Here is a 19,671-nt window from a genome sequence, read left to right on the forward strand (position 1 = left end):
CGCTACTTAATATTCAAAGATCCTCTCATGCCGAATAGCTCGAACAAATCCACATTATAATGTGGCTTCAACAATATATCATCGACATGCATACAAATATACAATTACGCCCTCAACGGGCCAAATTACCAACATACCCCTGTCATGAAATGTGGACCCACATGCATGCATTTAACATCATACACTACTAAAAAATTGACATGGGACGATGGTTTTAAACCGTCGTATGGACTCTTGTATGTCGGTTCTAATACCGTCGTCCCATGCAATGTCATGCCAAGTAAATCATGAAATGACTGTTTAAATAAAAGCGTCATCTCCTGTCGTACATGAGACGATGGTTCTTATACAAAGGTTGTCTCTTGTTGTACATGAGACGACAATTTCTGTGCAAGCATCATCCACTATAGTAAATGAGACAACAGTTCCTACTCAAGCGGCATCCCCCTGTAGTATATGAGATGACAATTTATGTGCAAGCATCGTCCCCTGCAATACATAAGATGGCAGTTTTGCGGAGACCGACGTCCCATGTAAAATATGAGAATTTTTTTATTTCTCTATTTTCAACCACTATATTAATTACAACATAGTTTAGACAGAATCAACACGCAAACAAAATCAATAGAACTCAGTGTGTTCCAAATCTAAAAATTATAAGATTAAAATACACTTGCAATAATCATGTAAGTGCTAACTAAAAACTACAATTAGATTTCAAAAGTTACTCTAGCTATGACTCATCCGCTCAAGAAGCTTGGCTGCCCATTCATTTCGAGTTTCATTAATTTCGCTGTGTATATGTATTCTTCCCACCACACTACAAAACACAAAATAAAAAACTAAGTCAGAAATTAAATTCAATAGAATTGTAGTTTAATTGGACTTCAAAAACATGGGAAGTCTAGTGGGAACCTTGAAGATAATTGGTGGCTTACTAGCCATACTTGATCCTGCCTCTTCTTGAATAGTGGGAAGTTGTTGTGGAGGATGTTGTGGGTCTTGTGTTGGTGGACAAGTTGGTGAAATCCTCTTTTTCTTTAGCTTGTGTAAAGGGAATTGGGTCTTGATCATAAATAAACCAACGGTACAAGATCTTACCAATGGCCCACTAGCTACATAACAGATTCATAAATAAACCAACTGTACAAGATCTTACCAATGGCCCACTGGCTACATAACAGAATCCTATACACTCTCCATATTACTTCCAGAAAGCAAACTTCTCAGGGGTGACATATTCTTTGATATTCAAATGTAATGGAGTTGGCTGCAATAGTGAACAAATCTAGTTTAAAATAGATAGCATTGAAAGCATTGCATCTTAATTTATCATGTAGATTGTACAAACTTACTTGTAAATATTTCCCAAGGGTCAATATATCAACATCTATAGCCCTCAAATCAGCCATGGCTTCCTTCAACTCATTATCTCATTCTCCGAGACCCAGCATTATGGAAGATTTTGTAATCATACCCTCCTTATTGACCTTTGCATGTGTTCAAAATGGATAAGCTCTGCTCATACCTGCACCAATGAAGTAATCTCAACTAGTAGAGAAAAATATGAAATCCAGGGAGCAATCCTTCTAGAAAGACTGTATAATCAGAGGCACCTTACTGAAGCTAGCTAGATACGCCAGCCATAAACTTAATTCACCTATCTATTCTTTAAAATCAGAATAAATTAGTGGTTGAGTTAATAATACATAAAACCATGAGACCAGTTCAGAGACTAAATACAAGGTTCACGTCAAGGTTTTACAAGTTAAAGGTACATCTAGTGTTCCAGAAAGAAAGGACTTATTGAACAGTCTTGGTCTTTCTAGCTTATAAGAACACCATTCATAGTTGTCATTAGATAATGGAAAATCTAAAGGCATCAATATAACTTGACTGAGGTCTGATGTTAGCTTCATTTTTTCGAATTTAAGTTTTAAAATAATGAGAAAGTCCATCATCTCTGGCATCAACATGAATAGCCTAGAGAATCCCCCTTCACTGCTGCTAATTCTTTGAAGCATGAAAACATCAATAGTAAAGATGAAATGAAAATCATCAAACCATAATTGGGTCAGTATAAGAAATGTGACAAGTCAAGCAATATACAAAAAGGAGATCTTAGGAAACAAATAAATAAAAAATTGTTGTATTACAAAAAGTAGCATGTAGTTGAGATTTAGAAGTATAATCTAACTATTATAACTAAATTTCATACCAAACACACTAGAAGATAAAGAAGGTATAAAAAAGAGGGATTAAAACAACAATTTAAGAAGCAAAAACTTAGTGACGCTGCTTACCCAGCCCGAGGATCTCGAACAATTTGTTGAAGTCGTTTAACAATCTCAATGTTGTGTGCAAACACATCTAATCTGAGTGAACCAAATTGTGCACAACAGTCAAGTCACCTCGAAAATCAGAGGTTAAACACTCAACCATGATTTCAGGCTTGAGATTCTGCATAAAGGGAATTATGTAAAATATACAAAGTCTCCTCATTTCAGTCTCATAATTCAATAACAACCAAGTTAATATGCATATACGCATACAACGATAGTAGCAACATCATATTAATTTAAAATTAAAAAACCCCAATATACTTAGCAAAATCATGAAGCCAAACCCAAAGAATAACTATATTCTAAAACACAAAATCAAATACTATTGTTGAAATGAAACAAAGCTTCTCTAACCCCACCACAATAGACAAAATAGAAAGAGAAAAATGTATCATTTAATTATAGAAAAGCATGGCAATGAGAGTTTTCATAGTATTTTTTTCCTGATTGGAACCAAAAGAGTTTCTGACATGTTAACTATTTCAATCTTTCGAGTAGGCAACACAAAATAGGTTGGGCAAACTCTGCTACTTGCTCCTAGTAGGTGATTGAATGCCACATTATCCAAGTATAAACTTTACCATCAATGTAGTCTTGTTGGGAGAATAATATATTAAGGTTCTACTTTTAAAGAAAAGACTCGTCGTATCTCACTAAAAGCAAGAAAATAAAGAGAGAAATGGCAAAGACAGACAACAAAATGGAAGGAAGCAACTACATAGTCATTAAACAAGAATTGGCAGTAGTAGTTTAATATATAGATAGACACCCATAAGGGTAATTAACAAAATTCACCTATATATTATGAGTTCTTTTATTCGTACACACACCTTTTATACAAACATCCTACCTAAAGCCAAAAAAATCCAATTACAAAGAAAAACCTGATAGCTTTGGCCTAATTTTAAGATTACATTTCCAACTTTAAGTTACTACCAATGACACATTTCCAGCTTAACAAAAGAGTTGGTGTCAGTGATATTTTCTTTTCTAGTGAACTTTTATCTGAAATCATATTCAAGAACCAAACCAACACAGAGCAAGTCAAGGTCTGTAACAAGTAACAACTTCTAATCATAATCAAAACAAACAAGAACAAAGCAATAAGTTTACATGGTTCTACCACAATGATCTACATCAAAGAGTAAGCAATTAACCTAAAAAATAAGCATCATTAATTCTACAAAAAAGGGAAAATCAGAAATCGAAGGAGAGAAGGAGAGGAGGACAACAGCTACGGTTTTTTTCCTTGGGTCCAAAGAGTTGGAGAAGAAAAGAATCTAATTCAAAGTAAAAGACTTCTCTTAATAATAAGCCATTGATTGAAGGAAAATAGATTATAAATACCGTAAGAAAATAATGATAAAGAATTAAAGATACAATCAAAGTCTCTTCTTATTTTTGGAACTTCATGATTTCGATTTGCACAATAAGCTTTGAGTAATGAGTAAGTCTGCCATAGGTTAGAAAGGTTCCCTATGAACAAATTTTCAAAAAGTTTTAGAGATTAAAGTTTCAAAAAGTTTCAGAGATATAAGTTTACCGAGAGAGAGAGGATTCAATGCTTGTTGGGTCTCGACTTCGACGGAAGGGAAGAACGGAATGGGCGAATTTAACAGACCCCAGGTGTGGAGAACCCCAGCAACGTCGTCGTCGAATTCACCTCCCTCTGTAGTAGGCGTCGTTGTCGTCGTCGTCGCCTTCACCCTCACCTCCGTTTGTAGTAGGTGACGCCGGTGAGAAGCACGGGTGCAGAGGACCCATCCGTAGTCTTTTCTTCTTCTTTAAGCAGAGAAAAAATGACTCCCTAATCCTAATTAAGCCCCAATTCGAATATGACCCATATTTTATTTAAAGCATATTTTAAATTTAGTTTTTTTAATTTTTAAAATTTTAATTTATAGTATGTATTTCTTAAATTAAAATAAAATAATTAAAATATTAAAAAATAAATTTTATTAGATTTATAAGAAAATTAATCCTGCAACATCATCATAATAAGTATCATTAATGAATTTTTATTTAAAAAAAAACTTATTTTACTAAATATATAATAACTAATCGAATTAACAATCAATATTACAAATTATTAAAAAAAACATATTTTTTAACTAATAAGTATTTTATATGTAAATTATTAATTAATACATTTTATGAATATATTTATATATTATACTAAATTATATTTAAAAAGCTAAAAATTTAATTAGTACTTGATTAAAAAAATTGTATTGGATGAGACAATAGTTTTCGTAAAAATGTTGTCTCGTGTTAAAAGTAGACATGTTACGACAGTCTTACTAGAATTGTCATCTCATGGATGTTTTATTTTGCATGGCACAATAGTTCGAGGGCTACTGTTGTGTTATGTCAATTTCTGACACGAGATGATAGTTCTACGAAAACTGTTGTCTCATGTGTGTCGTCTAAGTATAGTTTTGTAGTAGTGATATCATAATATAATTCACATAAACATGCATATATTCGATTAATGGCATAATTAAACAAGTATGGCCCTCCGGGCCTACTAATCACACCATTAAACCATATTGGAGAATTCGAGGCATTACAGTAAACTTGAATGGGATAGGTTCTTTACCTTTTAGAAATGGAGTGAAAAGGTGGATTAGGACATACACACACAAATTGGTTCAAAGTTTGATGTGTAAGTGTTTTGTGCAGTACTACACACGTACAATCACAACAACAGAACAGGTTATTACCAGCAGAGCCTTCCGCCGGTATTAATACTGGAGTCCACCAATAATGCCCATTACCTGCAGGACCCCGCTAGTAATAACCCGCTGGCAATAGTTGATCGGTAATTATGGTTATTACTGACGGAATGACATCCCCCCGGTAATATATTAATACTGACGGATTATTAGGGGCAGACTCTGCCGGTGTACAAAGTAGTCAACATCGTATTTGTCTCATTTAATACCGGCGAGTCCCGCCCGTATTAATATGTCGGTATAATTAATTAATCATTTTAAAAAATATATTAAAATATAGTAATTCGTTGGAATTTATTTAATAATAATTATTTAAAGATAATACAATTTAACATAAATTAAAATGAATTATTAATAACACAATTAATATTCATCAAACAAAATTATATATATACTAATCACAAAATAAACATAATAAAATATCAATTGTCTTAATTTAATTAAAAAACGTAAACTAATTATTATTGTTTGGATCGCACCAACTAGGAGAGAAATATCATTAACATTCACGTCAATATCTTTACCAATGTTAGGGTGCGGCAATGGTGGTGAAGCAAACTATGGTGCTGGTGGTGAAGGGTGTTATACCCAGATTTCGAGCCACGATGAGTGTGACCTCGAAAACTGAATGCATAATGAATGAACTCGTAAAGTCTGGAATATGTGCGAAATCTAAACATCGAGCCTGCGAAACAGAGACGACTTCGAAGATGGTAGCCTCGAAATCCTCACAAGCTCGAAAGGTAGACCCCGAGGTGCATCTGTTCTCGAGGATGACCTCGAATCATGGCTCCGAGCCTGATGCGCGTACGAGCTCGAAGTCATGTGGCCTCGGGATATGTTATAGCTCGAAAGTCAGTAAGAAACCTGGGAGAATATGGCCTTGGTGATATAGGATAATAACTTTGAATATCCTATATGAGTCATCTATAAGAGACGCGATCTACATTTATTACTGTAAATCCCCTACAATCAAGGGATATTATTTGATTAAGTTATACGCCCCCTGGTCTTCAGGGGACGTTTCCTTTTATATTGGATTATAGGCATTTAAGGCCATTTAATTTATTTGGATAAAAAGAGTAACTACCCAAAATATGTGGGATAGTATTCTGAAATCTTCTCTATAAATAGAGAGGTTATGCACCATTGTAAAGGACCGAACTTTTGTAAGCCTAAGGAAAACTCTGGAGAATTCATCCTTGAAGGGTTTTCAGAGATATTCTTAAGTCTTAATAAGAAAGACTCGTGGACTAGGCAGATTTAACTGCTGAACCACGTAAAAAATCGTGTTTGTATTATCATATTTTTATTGGCCATTACTGATTATTGTTTACGTGCTTTTCTTTCACTGTTGACGAAAAACGGCGTCAACAGTTTGGTGCTTTCATTGAGAGCCTTAAGCATTCATTCCTGAAAAAGTCATGGCCACTAATAATCAGAATACACCTGAAGAGAATTATCCAAGACGTCCTGGGAAACAGCCGATGGAAAACCCAGATGTCGAAGAAAGGAGTAGATCCTCCGATTCTAGGGGACCACCTCCTCCACCAAGAGATGAGGATATGTACTACAATCCTGAGCGATATGTTCCTATAGTGGAACTCGAGAACCGGCAACTGAAACAGCAGTTGGCGGAGACCAACAAACGGAATGAGGAGTTGGCAAGGATAGCCGCAGAGGCGCAGGTTGCACAGCCCCTGCCTCCGCGTGAAAACCAAGCCCCTCCTCCAAGGGACGTACACGTTCCTCCCCGTAGACCCCGTGGGCGTCCACGAAAAGATGCTGCCACAAGGAGGCCGGCTCGACCTCCGGCACCCGCAGAGCCATCCGCTCCACCTAGGCCCCAGAGGAGCACTCGAGCCCTGGCCCCAGTTAATCCACATGCGGAGGCGCCTGGGGTAACTGAGAACAACCAAGCCCCTGCAGAGGCTCGGACTCAAGCCCCCGGGAATGCACCAAACGCAACCAACCCATCTCGGGCAAACTCCGGACCGTCTAGGCCGCGAAATGGGTGGCAACCACCGTCGCCCATACGGTTCCCGCCATCACCAATAAGATATCCTTCGCCCCCTCGTAGGAATGATCAACCAGTTCGAGATCAGGGCGAAAGACGTGCGGGAGGAAGACAAGGAAACGAGGAGACTTTCCAGGAGCGGAGAGGCGCCCCATCAGAAAGAAGTCAAACATCCCGGTCTCGCACAATAGAAACGAGGCGGCATGGAAGAAATCCATCTCGAAATAACTATGCGACGAGTTTTACCAGTGATGACTCCGGAGATACCAGGTCGGTCAGCAAGCATGACCGAGGTCGTAAGAATACTGGAAGCTGCAGAAATCGCCCCGACCTGCGAGAACACCTGAATCAGAGTCGGGGTAATGTCGACCCGATAAATCCGGACCTAAGGGATCGCTTGAATAGGCGCAGAGATCCCTCACGAAGGCGCGAGCCTGGAATTGTGATCGATGACAACCGACTCCAGACAGTACCTCTTGCGGACCCAGTCCAAGAAAGAATTGATCAACTCGAAAAGGCCTTTAGGCTTTTGAAAAACGAGCAAGAGCATGATCGATATGAAGATTCTGATGAGGAGCTTGAACCGTTTGCTCCCCATATTTCCAACACTCCATTTCCACAAGGGTTTCAGATCCTTCACGTCCCGACGTTTGAGGGAAAGACCGACCCATATAGTCATCTGAGTACGTTCAACACCATAATGAGAGCAAGCAACGTGGGTTACGAGCTCAGATGCATGTTATTTCCAGCATCATTGACAGGACCAGCTAAAAGCTGGTTCGAAAAATATAAGAGACATTCAATAACCTCTTGGGAGCAGCTGTCTAAAGACTTTAAAAAGCAGTTCAAAGCCATGATGGGGGTTCGACCTGAGGCATCAACCCTAACTAATGTTCGGCAACAACCAGGCGAAACATTAAAAAGTTACCTTACAAGGTTTAATTTGGAAGTCGCCCGAGCTCAGAATGTGGATGATAGTGGACACTTAATGTCTGTCCAGGCCGGAGTAATGCCAGGAAGCGTCCTCTGGGACGATATGCAAAGAAAATCGGTGAGGTCCCTAACTGAGTTTAATAGACGAGCGTAGAGGTTTGTCAATGTAGAGGAAGCGAGGTTGACACTTAATGTGACTTCCCAGCCCGAAACTACAACGATAAACGTAAACTCTGCCTCAACCTCGGTGAACCCAATAGCTTCAAAGCCTGCTGTGGAAAACCCTTCCAAGAGAAAAAAGAACGAAGGAAGTAATCCCGAGGCCGAAGGAGGAAAGAAAAAGAAGGGGGAGAGATATTTCTCTATGTATAGGGTATACACCGAGCTCAACGAGTCTCGGGAGAACATATACCTAGCTAATGAAAACCAGGTCCCCTTTAGGCTTCCGGACCCGATGAGAAATCAAAAGTCCAAGAGGGATTCAAGCAAGTATTGCCGATTTCACAGAGACACCGGGCATACTACCGATGAATGTCGACAACTGAAAGACGAGATCAAAGGATTGATCTCGAGAGGTTACTTTAGACAATATGTCAAGAACCAGAGTACTAATCAGGCGACCGCGAACCAGAGAGTTGCCGCATCGCAGCCCGCACCTAACAACAATTCTCAAGCTCGGGAAGAGGATAGGCCCCCGCCGATTGATGGAGAGGATGTGATAACCATCTCGGGAGGGCCTCACCCCGCAGGAACGGGCAGAAATGCCCAAAAGAGATATGTTAACGAGCTGAAGACCGGGGACGGGTCTCCCTACGAACCCGAACCTAGAGCTCAAAAAAGCCAGAGAATTGAAACACAACCAATAACCTTCACTGAGGAAGACGCGTCTCATGTCCAGTTTCCTCACCATGATCCGCTGGTCATCACTCTTCAGCTGGCCAATAAGAGGGTCCACCGGGTCCTTATAGACAATGGGAGCTCAGTTAACATCCTCTATAAAGCAACCCTCGAGAAGATGGGACTCTCCCTTCGTGACCTGAAGGCATGTGCAACTACTTTGTAAGGCTTTTCAGGAGAAGGAACCGCCTGTATGGGCTCCATTGAGCTCCTTGTAACCTTAGGAGACTATCCAGTCTCGACAACTAAGATGATGGAATTCGTGGTAATGGATCTACCCTCAGCCTACAATGTTCTGCTCGGAAGACCCGCCCTGGTCGGGCTGGGGGCAATCTCATCAATAAGGCATCTGGCCCTTAAGTTCCCGACCCCTAGCGGCGTTGGAACATTAAAGGGAGATCAATTGGCTGGGAGGGAATGCTACAGCATTTCCCTAAGAGGAAAGAAACAGACAAGTGCACAAACACTCGTCATTATCCAAAATAAAGACAGGACAATCTTAGAAATTGATGAAGAAATCGATCCAAGGGTTGAGGAGAAAGCTGATCTTGAACCCTTAGAGGAGCTCGAAGAAATTCAGCTTGAGGAAGCTGATCCCCCGAAAAAGGTGAAGGTTGGGAAACACCTCCAAGATGAGACAAAATAGCAACTAATTTGCTTTTTGAAGAAGAACCAGGATGTCTTCGCGTGGTCGCACTCGGACATGGTGGGAATAAATCCGAATGTAGCTAGCCACGCACTGAATATAGACAAAAGCTTCCCTCCGAAGCAGCAAAAGCGAAGACAACTGGACGAAGATAGAAAGAAGGCACTAAAGGAGGAGGTTGACAGGTTGAAGGCGAACCAATTCATTAGGGATGCCTTTTACCCTGATTGGGTAGCCAATCCTTTGTTAGTCCCAAAACCCAATGGGACGTGGCGGACCTGTATTGACTATTCAGACCTCAACAAAGCTTGCCCGAAGCCAAGAGGATCATCGAAGAAATTCACGAAGGGTTCTGTGGAGATCATACTGGGGGGCATAGCCTCTCTAAGAAAATCATACGCCAAGGATATTTTTGGCCCACCATTAAGTTAGATTCTTTCGAATATGTAAAGAAATGCGACAAATGCCAGAGATTCGCCACAATTTCTCTAGCTCCACCATCCGAGCTGACCATGTTGACATCCCCATGGCCATTCGCGGTATGGGGAATCGATCTCATTGTCTCTCTCCCAACTGGCAAAGGTGGTGTAAAATATGTTGTAGTCGCGGTGGATTACTTCACAAAGTGGACGGAAGCTGAACCGTTGGCAACAATAACTTCCAAAAAAGTCCTTGACTTCGTGGTAAAGAACATTGTATGCCGATATGGGGTGCTGAGGAAGATTGTGTCCGACAACGGGACCCAGTTCGAAAGCGATTTGTTTACCAACTTTTGTGAAAAGAATGGAATAATAAAGAGTTTTTCGTCAGTAGCTCATCCTCAGGCAAATGGCCAGGTCGAGGCTGTAAACAAAACTCTCAAGAGTTCATTAAAGAAAAAGTTGGAGGAAGCAAAGGGACGTTGGCCCGAAGAATTGCCCCAAGTCCTATGGGGTTATAGAACCACTGCTCGAACATCAACGGGGCACACCCCGTTCTCTCTAGCATACGAATGTGAGGCTATGTTGCCTATTGAGGTCGAAATTCCAACAGTCCGAACTCAAATTTACGACCAAGATTCAAACCACACTCATCTCGAAGAAACCTTAGACTTGATTGAAGAAAAGAGAAACGAGGCTCAGCTAAGGAATGCTGCCTACCAGCAACGAGCTACTAGATATTTCAATAAAAGGGTTCGAGATCGAAAATTCGGTGTAGGAGATCTGGTGTTAAGACGCGTATTTTTGGCGACACGAGATCCAGCAGCTTGTGTGCTCAGACCGAATTGGGAAGGACCATACCAGATAGAGTCACTCATCCGGATCGGTGTTTACAAGCTGGCGAGATTGGATGGGAGCCTAATACTGCGAGCATGGAATGACGAACACCTTAGACCTTACTATCAGTAGTATAGGAAGTGTGTTGCTGATAACCATGATTGATTATTTGTACTAACTTGTCTGCTTTTTAATTCCATCAAATAAAGATCTATTTCGTTCAAAATGTTATCTCTTTTTATTTTTGCAATCTCTCTTAATTTAATAACCTATGGTCACACTCATAGGATATTAAGGGGGCATCATTGGTATATATACCATCAGCTTAAAAAATAAAATAACATACACGAAAAACATAAAAGTATTTGGATATAACCAGATACGCGAGCTTAGATAGTTTGGACATAACCGAACTATCAAAAACATAAAAGTATTTGGATGTAACCAGATACGCAAGCTTAAATAGTTTGGGCAACCAAATTATCGAAAGATAATAGCGTTTGGATTTAACCAGATGTGCAAACTTAACAGGTTTGGAGCAAACCAGCCAAGACTAATCGACGATAAGTAGGAACCTAAACCTAATTCGAGATAAGTCGAGATCAAGGCTGGAATATCTTAAAAGAAAATAGTTTCGAACTCTTAACCTTGGAGTAAAAACCGAGGACAAGAAAAAGTAACTAAGCAAAAAGATATAACTAAACCATTCACATTACACGCCATATAAGTACTTTCGAGTTCGTGGTTAAAAGTAATATCCGATTTTGATGAATAACGAAATCGGAAGCGGATAATTCGAACAAACTATGCGTGAATGCATCGAGTTTCGAGCTTAAATCCAAACTATGTTTGTATGAAGAAATAAACATAAACTCATTAATACAAAATATGCAAAATATTTCGAGCCAAGAAATGTAAAGCATATATAAGTTAATATAAAAAAGAAATTGTATCAGCCCTGTAGGCATAAATTAAAGTAATTACAAAATTAAGGGGACGCAGCCCCAAGATAAGATTCCCCCGAGATCAGATTTAAGAAGGAGGAGTCTCCTTGGCCTTCTCAGCATCAACAGCACTGGATCCCTCAGGACGAATAACATGACTATCCTCCTAAGCACATTCGGAGGCGGCCTCCCGAGCAGCCTCTTCCGCCTTGAGCCGAGCATTCCACTTATCCAGAAGCTTCGCCTCAAGAGGACCTAAGAAACTGGTGTCCAGGTCTTCGTTGTTGGCCCACAATCTGTACATGGCTGAGTCAACCGCCTAGTCCTTCTTCTCCTTATATTCAGCAAGGAGACGAGCCTTCTCGCCCTCAATTATGTCAAAAGTAGCGGCCTGATCTTCTTTGAGCTTTTTGTTAGCCTCATGGAGCCGAGCGTTCTCCTTCTCAAGCTCCGCGAGCCTGGCATTCTCTTTCTCGAGCTCCGCGAGCCTAGTATTCAGCCTCTCAAGCTCGGACGCTTTGGCCTTAAGCTCCTCGGCTCCTGCCTCAAGCTTGTCGTTTGCTGCCTTCAGCTCGTCACTCGCCTTGAGTTGAAGATCCTTTGCCTCCTGAGCATAAGACTTGCTGGAGTGGATCTTGTTATTCAACTTATAGTTCAGCTGGGCAGTAAAGGCAAGAGACTGACAAAAGAAAAAACTGTCATTAACGCCAGGACTATGTAAATATAACAAAGAAGTAGAAGAAAACTTACCGCGATAGCGAGCTCGATACTCTTCTCATAGAGAGCAGTGCAATCTCGAGCGTTGTTCAGGTATTGCCATTGAGGAGCTTCGAGACTGCTGAAGCTCTGGCCGATTCGGGACATGACATCCGAGCCCAGCGTAGACCCATGGGACCCAGCTGCATTGTCAATTACATACTCCTCCATGTGAGTAGAAACTGACAGCTTGTGAGTTCGAGAAGCGGAAAGCTTTCTAGGAGGCGGACCAAGTGTCGGCCGAATCACTACAGGAAGTTGGGGCCCGGTCATGATAGAGGCATCGACCTGCGAAGTCGGTGCCATGGTAGAGGCATCGACCTGCGAAGTCGGTGCCACGGTTGAGGCACCGACCTGCGAGGACGGCGCCGTGATGGAACTGGTAACAGGCGGAGCTGGGGGAGAAGGCGTCTTCTCGGCCATCTTGGGGACTTTGGCAGGCTGGTCCAACTTCCGCGACCCCGCCCTGGGACGCTTGCTCCTTTTGGCGCCACCACTCTCGATAATATTGTCGAGGTCGGAGTCCATGGCACCTGCACAGTTCCAATCGAAGTTAGACATAATGATAATAAGCTTGAAAAATAAAAAAGAAAAAACCAAGTAAAGAAAGACCTAACTGGAACTCTCCCCCGAACTAGAGCTCGGGGACCATGAAATTCCCCCATCCTCAGAAGAGGCGGGGGGAGTGCCTTCCCTATAGGTGGACGTCAACCTCGAAAGGTCCCTATAGTCGTTTGTCCCATATTGGACGGCTATCCCGTTCCACACCTCGTTTGGACTGTACATGGTGTCATACTTCCCGAGCCAACTATCAAACCTATGAACTCGATCGTCTACCCGAGTCCATATATAGAAGTGGTATCTATCATACGGGCATGAAACTAACCTATCGGGTTTATGCTTTAACAAGGTGGGGGACCACATTCTCGAGGTAAGGATGACTTTACCTTCTTCATCCGAGTCTGAGCTCGAGGCTTCATCATTAGCCTCATTCCCCGACGGTGTACTCCTTCGGCGAGCTGGAGGTGGAGGCCTCACCTCCCTCCTCGGGGGAAGGATGCCTGTGGGCAAAGGCACCTGCTCCCAATGATCATACTTCTTGTTGGACCAGTCCGAGGTGGACTGGCCATCTCCCAAAAGCCTGCAAGCTCGGAGCATATCCTCATGCAAAAGGTACGAGAGAGACCTCCTGCCATAAGGGAGTTAGAGCAGAGCCTCTCTATGCCCTTTCATTGCCTCGTCGGGAGTAGGATGGAGGAAATTGGCTGGAAAATAAGACACATGGCAACTAAGTACGAACCTACAAATAAGAACTCGAGCATAGAAATAAAGAAGGTTGGAATACTTACGAATCCGCCTGAATGAGTAGCATCGAGACGGGGACAGGCCATCTGTCCAGAAGAAGGCTTTTTTGAAATCAGGTGGATGATTAGGGAGATCCTCAAACACATTTTTCTCTTTGGGATAGCTCGAAAGGTAATAAAATCCATCTCCTCCCCGAGCTCGGGAGGGATTACTTTTCAAACAGAAGAGATACAAAATCTATTGCGGCGAAGGTCCTTCCCACTTCAGCTCGTGGTATAGCGACCTCAGGGCAGACAGAACCCTGTAAGAATTGGTGTTGAGCTGGAACAGAGCCAACCCAAAAAAATCCGTGAAGTCCTTGAAAAAAAACTTCAAAGGCAATAGCGCTCCTGCCTTCATGTGTTCCTGACTCCATGCCGCGTACCTCAGCCTGTTGTCAGGGTTCCCAGGGGTGTAGCAGCTCCGCTCGATAGCGGTCGGAGCTCGACACCTCAAGGAGCTTGACAACCTGAGGCCATGGAGGGCTAGAATATCAGTTATCTGACTTGTCGAGGTAACCGAGCTCCAATAGTGCTCGGCCTCAAAGATTTCTCTCCTCGGTTGCGAGGTAGAAGGCTCCCCCATAAGTGAAAATTGGAGCTCTCCCGGGCTGTACGCAACCGTCACTGTCAGTTTGGGGTTGAGTGGGATCGGCCTGGGCCCTGAATTGGATTCTGGGTAAATAGCCTCTCGAAGGATCCTCCTTTTCTTCTCTATGACCTCGTCAATTTGGCGGCGGTAATGAGCTCGAATATCCTCCTGTTTGCGTGCGAGATCGTACTCGCGAATTCGACGTTGATTCCGAGCAAACAGCGATTCCGGGCTCGGGGTTTTGGTCGAAGAAGGAATTGCCAGCAACGACCCCCACCGTCTTTCTAGATTCTGTGACATCTAGCGAGAAAGAAAAAATGGTGAGGGCCATGCATGCAAGAATTACGAGCTTGACAGGACTAGCTCAGAGTTTAGGAACAAAACGAGCTCGATACTAAGATCCTTATTAAAAAGTCAGATCGTGTATTCCACGAAAAGCAGGAGGAGAGTGGACAATTTTTTTTGAAAATCCCAAAAATCAGGGGAAAAAGAGTGGCGGATAACCAGAAAAGGTAATCTTGGGTATCGTGCATTCATCAAGGCCAAGGTTTTATACCCGATATCTTGGTGTACAAGAAATTTCTTTTAAAATTTTAAAACCCAGAAAAAAGAGATCTTGCTCAAACATCAAAACTGGATATGGAACCAGTAATGTAAACCCAGTATGGAGACGTAAACGTGGAATCCTATCGGTCAAAAATTCCCTAACGTATCGTACTAAGAAAGTAAACTAGTACATTCATAGGAATAACAAGAACAATATGAACAGAAACTGGCATAAGGGGAAATAAAGATTGGACACTTACACAATAACGGTGATTGCAGAGAAATCGTTGATTGAAGGAGAGGCTGCAGATATGAGCTTACGGTCTCGAACAGATTGGCGGTCCTCTGTTTCTTCGGCTGAGAAAACATGCACAAGCAAAAAATTCCCAGGGAAAGCTTTCTGGTTTTGGTTTTGTTTTTGTTCTTTCCTTTGATGCGTGTAAAATAAGAGGAAGAAGAAGACCTTGTATATATAGAGGGAGAAAAGTGATAAAAAGGATTAATCTGAGCCATTGGCCAGAATCCTCATAAAATCCAACGGTCAGGGATCGATGACATGATGGCACCGAAAAGGTGGCAGACGAATGATCGTGGGTAGATTTCCAAGGTACTCGAGTGCCATGAATGAGCAATACCCAACTGACGCGTGTCCATTCTTAAGTATGTGACGGTACGATTCCCGAAGAAAGTAGTTCAAAAGTTTCATTCTCTTAGGATTCGAACAAATACTTTTGAGGGGGCAAGATGTTATACCCAGATTTCGAGCCACGATGAGTGTGACCTCGAAAACTGAATGCATAATGAATGAACTCGTAAAGTCTGGAATATGTGCGAAATCTAAACATCGAGCCCGCGAAACAGAGACGACTTCGAAGATGGTAGCCTCGAAATCCTCACAAGCTCGAAAGGTAGACCCCGAGGTGCATCTGTTCTCGAGGATGACCTCGAATCATGGCTCCGAGCCTGATGCGCGTACGAGCTCGAAGTCATGTGGCCTCGGGATATGTTATAGCTCGAAAGTCAGTAAGAAACCTGGGAGAATATGGCCTTGGTGATATAGGATAATAACTTTGAATATCCTATATGAGTCATCTATAAGAGACGCGATCTACATTTATTACTGTAAATCCCCTACAATCAAGGGATATTATTTGATTAAGTTATACGCCCCCTGGTCTTCAGGGGACGTTTCCTTTTATATTGGATTATAGGCATTTAAGGCCATTTAATTTATTTGGATAAAAAGAGTAACTACCCAAAATATGTGGGATAGTATTCTGAAATCTTCTCTATAAATAGAGAGGTCATGCACCATTGTAAAGGATCGAACTTTTGTAAGCCTAAGGAAAACTCTGGAGAATTCATCCTTGAAGGGTTTTCAGAGATATTCTTAAGTCTTAATAAGAAAGACTCGTGGACTAGGCAGATTTAACTGCTGAACCACGTAAAAAATCGTGTTTGTATTGTCATATTTTTATTGGCCATTACTGATTATTGTTTACGTGCTCTTCTTTCACTGTTGACGAAAAACGGCGTCAACAAAGGGTAATAAGCTTATGGAGACTGATACGAAGATGATCCAAACGAGTCCACAAATGGTCGAGTATGTGGCCGTGTCGAGGGAGACTAGTGTAATAAACTCTCAAATTAACCATACATTTGCTGTTGCTGCGACAAACTCACAAATTGACCATACCTCTATTGTTGCGGTTGTTGCTGCTGTTGTGATGAATCCCTAAACTCACGATGCCTAGGATGTGACGTCTAAGATCCTGCAGCGATGTCAAGGTAATAAAGAGGAGGGGACTGAGAGGATCGTCCATACATGTACTAAAATTGTAGTGATGTGCCTTCATACATGTTAGGAGAATTTTGTTGAGGTGGATGAAAATGTTGTTGTTCTGGCATCGACCAAGAAGGTGAAATTTGAGAAGATATACCACCTTCAGGTTGTGATGGTAAATACCGTTGCAAAAGGTTGTCAAACCGCGACTGAGTTTGTGAACTGGTATGCTGAGGGTGACCAGATGGACCTTGTTGAGATCTCAACATCTGGAGCTCGTTACGCATTGCCTTCATTATCTCTGCCATAGTAGCCATGTCTTCTTGGAGCGTATGAGAGCAGGCAGGGCTTGTGAATGACTTTGACTTGTGGAGCTATAAGCTGATTTTTTCCATTTCCCTTTGCTGTAACCCACTCTTCTTTGAAAGTCAGACCTCTCCCCAAGTACTTTACTCATAATCTCGTATTGATCGAACGACGAGGAATCAGTACCAGATCCAGTTTCAGATCCCTCCGTCGGTTCTTGAGACTGGTTTTGAAGTTGTGCTCTCTCAAGCTCTTCCGTCATGTTTTCATGTTCATAAAAAGTGTTAGAAATACAATAGTAACATAGTTTTATGAAAATAATAACACAAAAGTTTCTCGAGCAGTGTCGTTGACAAAAACTTTTGTCGACTTTCTCAAAAGTTTAAACTTACAAAAGTTTCTCGAGTGGCACCTTTTTTCCTTTAGTTTTTTCAAAAGTAATCCATTGACTACTTCCGCAAACTGGACATTCCTCTTTAGTTGCACACTCTTTGTAAAATAACTATCATTCATATTGGCACACATGAATTGACTCGTATCCCAACCCTAATTTCTTCAATCTATTTTTAGCCTCGTAGTATGTTGATGGAATTTTATTTTCCTTCGGAAAGGTAAGCTTTAACAACTTCAGTAATTCATCATCAAACCTTTTCCTTTTTGTTTTTTCATTGTTTCTTACAACTTTCCTTCATTATAAACTGGATTATAGCCTAGAAATCCTTCTATTTTGGTTTTTTAGAGGAAAAAAATACATTTGGTCGTGGGTATTATTTATCATGGGTTCTTGGTGTTTCTTGCCAGATTTTGACCGGATTTTTGTCGTTGTAAGGTGTTTTTTAGCTTCAAAACAGGTATGGATTACTAAATCATTGTTTGTATGATAATATTTTATTTTTTTTATGTTTTTTTCTTTTTTTTTTGTTCTCATATTTTGTGTTGAACGTGTATAGGTGTTTGAGTTTCAAAATTGTGATAGAAGCTATTTCAATCATCAATGAATAGGTTTGATCCTACAAACTTTGTTTGAGTTTATTTTTTTTATTTTTTTTATTTTTTTTATATTATTCCAAATTTTATAATTAAATTTAGTAATATTTTTTTAACTTTTCTAATTATTTGTTTATTTTGTTATTTTACATAATGTGATAAAAATTTGTTTGATTATAAATATATATGTATATTAGTAAATTTTAGAAATTGTGACAAGGTGAATTTGCTTTTAAATATTTGAAAAAATAAATAGCTTGAAGATGATCAAAGTGTTATTCATTTGTTTCTATAACTAGTTTGATTTGTTTTTTTTATTTATTTAGTGGTTTGATAATTAATTATGTAGTTTACTAATTATGTAAGTAATGTTTTAGTAGAGTCATCGATTGAGTGGTGACTTTGTTGTTCATTTCGGGTGAATTGAAGAGTAATATTGAAGGTTAGTACTTTTTAATTTTATTTATATTACTACAAGATTTATGTATAAAGATAAGGTTAATTAAATCATGCATATTGGATTTAGTAAAAGTTATGTTTGAAAATTAGTGAAGTAGGCTCTGGGAAATTTGCGTGTTATAGTGATATGAGGATGGATTCATGTATACTTGATTATTGTGTTTGTTTGTGTTGCTTTTATAGGTAATTAATTGCGGTATGCTATAGAAACAGATGATACTTTGCAGAATTTTTTTAAATTTTTATAAGACTAGAACCTAATAATGATGGATTCATCTATGCTTAATTATTGTGTTTGTTTGTATTGATTTTATAGGTAATTATGAAATTACGGTATGCTATAGAAACAGATGAAACTTTGCCAATTTTTTGTTAAAATTTTATAAGACTAGAACCTAATAATGATGGAATCATCTATGCTTGACTATTGTGTTTGTTTGTATTGATTTTATAGGTAATTATGAAATTACAGTATGCTAAAGAAACAAAAGAAACTCTGCCAATTTTTTTTTAATTTTATAAGACTAGAACCTAATAACATGCCTAAAGTTATCATGCATAGAGTATAAACTTAATAGGGAGGGAGTTTTCTTCTTCGTTTATTATATAAAAACCGAAGTAGAAAGTGAGGATTCTACTTCAGTTTTTACATAATAACCGAAGTAGAAAGTTTATATTTCACTTCGATTTTTATCTACTTTTTACTTCGCTCCGAACTACTGCAATTGCGAATTTAAGCAAAATCTGAAGTGAATCCAGCATAAAAACCGAAGTAAAAATCTTTTTTTCTTGTAGTGTCGGTAGAATCTCTATATTTTGTAGTGACATTGGGGTGTTTTGTTTGTAAGAAGGATATATGTCTCTCTTATGTCCCAGAAAGAGACTACAATTATTTTGTATGGTTTTCTAACACGTGATATGACTTTATCTCTCAAAACAATGAGATCCGTTGTTATCAGGGAACATTTTAATACTTCCAAATACACCTTATTCCTTTGCTACTTTTTTAGAGAAATAATTGAATCGGCTACTATGGTGCACTAGCTAGATGCATCTTCCCAATATATATAGAGCGAAAGCTTGTGGTAAGTATTTTTTTTATAAAACAAAAATAAAATCATGAATTTCT

General features: G+C 40.1%; 1 long non-coding RNA gene across 2 annotated transcripts; it reads right to left on the minus strand.

The window, feature by feature from the left end:
- Positions 1 to 508: 508 nt before the first annotated feature.
- LOC133796524 (uncharacterized) lies at positions 509 to 4,153 on the minus strand. Of its 2 annotated transcripts, XR_009875476.1 has the most exons (5): positions 3,886 to 4,153; positions 2,304 to 2,460; positions 1,356 to 1,528; positions 916 to 1,270; positions 513 to 820 (listed from the first exon to the last, which is right to left on the minus strand). It is a non-coding gene; the product is annotated as an uncharacterized LOC133796524 (long non-coding RNA). The 2 variants fall into 2 exon arrangements; XR_009875477.1 differs by having other exon boundaries at positions 509 to 820; positions 1,356 to 2,460.
- Between the last annotated feature and the right edge of the window lie 15,518 nt (positions 4,154 to 19,671).

This window comes from Humulus lupulus, chromosome 8 (assembly GCF_963169125.1).
Source record: "Humulus lupulus chromosome 8, drHumLupu1.1, whole genome shotgun sequence".
In the NCBI taxonomy this organism is placed as follows: domain Eukaryota; kingdom Viridiplantae; phylum Streptophyta; class Magnoliopsida; order Rosales; family Cannabaceae; genus Humulus; species Humulus lupulus.